The sequence below is a fragment of the Cebus imitator genome, unplaced genomic scaffold, assembly GCF_001604975.1.
Source record: "Cebus imitator isolate Cc_AM_T3 unplaced genomic scaffold, Cebus_imitator-1.0 Scaffold879, whole genome shotgun sequence".
NCBI lineage: Eukaryota > Metazoa > Chordata > Mammalia > Primates > Cebidae > Cebus > Cebus imitator.
This window is the reverse complement of record NW_016108194.1, coordinates 242,404-244,138: the sequence shown is the minus strand read 5'-3', so window position 1 is coordinate 244,138 and position 1,735 is coordinate 242,404. Positions and strand designations below refer to the sequence as shown.

General features: G+C 53.1%; 1 protein-coding gene across 2 annotated transcripts in view; it reads left to right on the top strand.

The window, feature by feature from the left end:
- The window catches only part of LOC108298062 (cAMP-dependent protein kinase catalytic subunit PRKX), a 60,595-nt gene that overhangs the window by 580 nt on the left and 58,280 nt on the right, over positions 1-1,735 (top strand). The window lies entirely within an intron of this gene.

Below are 1,735 nucleotides of genomic sequence, written 5' to 3'. Positions count from 1 at the left end.
GAGGGAGCTCTCTGGGGTCCCTTTTATAAGGGTACTGATTCCATTCATGACACTCCACCTTCTTGGCTTCATTACCTCCCAGAGGACCCACCACCTAACACCATCACCTCAGGGGTGAGGATCCAACATAGGGATTCAGGAGGACACAGATGCTCAGCCCATGGCAGCAGGGTCATTCCGTTTCCACCAGGTGTCTTAGACGAGGATGCCTGCGTGTCTCGGGGCTGCCTTCCATCCAATTCACTCGTGTGCGCTTCGCCGTCTTGCTACCACTTCTCCCCCATTCACCTGTCCATCTTCTGCTTTATCCAGGTCCCGTCTCTCTGCCCTGCTTTTCTGCGCTGGCCTCCCTCCTACCTGGTCTTTCCCTCCCAGCCTTTCTCTCCTTGAAGACATCCCTCACTTTACAGCCACATTGGTCCTCCCAGGTACCACTGCAATGACCTGCCTCTGCATTCATCCTCCGTGAGCTCCTGAAGCACCCCACATAAAGCCCCAGCAACGCAGTGTCCTCTGCCACTGACCTCACGGACTGGCCTCCGGCCACCACCTCCCTGCAGGAGAAGGTGGAAGGTGCTGTTGACACGCTGTCCCCAGGGCTTCTCCTAGGCCACCCCTCTTTCACAGGCCGCCTTCTTCGCTCTCATCATTGTCCTTCACTTCACCCACCTAAGAAACACCCACCTGTTTCCCTCATTCACCTGCTGCCCTTGGGACACAGGGTGCCCCCCATCATGTTCTTGAAGCACGTCGTGTGTACCCCAGCAAGTGCACCTGTCTGCCGTTTGACCCAACGCTGCCTAAGCTCTGAACAAAATCACATGCAGAGTCTGGGCATGGGGACTCACGCCTGTCAGCCAGCACTTTGGGAGACCGAGGCAGGTGGATCACCTGAGGTCAGGAGTTGGAGACCATCCTGGCCAACATGGTGAAATCCCGTCTCTACTAAAAGTACAAAAATTAGCTGGCTGTGGTGGTGTACACCTGTAGTCCCAGCTACTCAGGAGGCTGAGGCAGGAGAATCGCATGAACCTGGGAGGTGGAGGTTGTGGTGAGCTGAGATCATGCCACTGCACCCCAGCCTGGGCAACAAGAGTGAGACTCTGTCTCAAAAAAAACGAAAGAGTTCTGCTGAAGGCTGGGCTTGCAGGTGGGACCCTTCCCTTTCTCGTTTGCTAAGTTGCATCCTTTTGTGGCTTGCAGGTATCCTAAGCGTGATATTGTGGGGTGTGCCTGAAATCTTGGTGAGGGGCTCCAGTTCTGGGGATTCCTCCCTGTTAAAGGTCAAATTGTGTCTCCTGAAAAGATACGTTGAAACCTTCACCTCTGGCTCCTGTGAATGGAATTGGAATGCTATTTGGAAATAGGGTTTTTGCAGATATAATTAAAATGCAAGGGGTCATCGCAGCTCATGCCTGTAATGGTGGCACTTTGGGAGGCAGAGGTGGAAGGATCACTTGAGCCCGGAGTTTGAGACCAGCCTGGGCAACATACCAAGACTTAGTTTCTACAACAAATTACACAATTAGCCAGGTGTGGTGGCACACACCAGTGGTCTCAGCTACTAGGAAGGCCGAGGCGAGAGGATTGCTTCAAGCCAGGAGGTCGAGGCTGCGCTGAGCTGTGACGGCACCGCTGCACTCAAGACCCAGTTTGTAAAAACAAATGAAATAATCAAATAAATACAATAAAAATGAAATGCAAGTAGGATGGAGTCATGCTGCTGTGCAGTGTG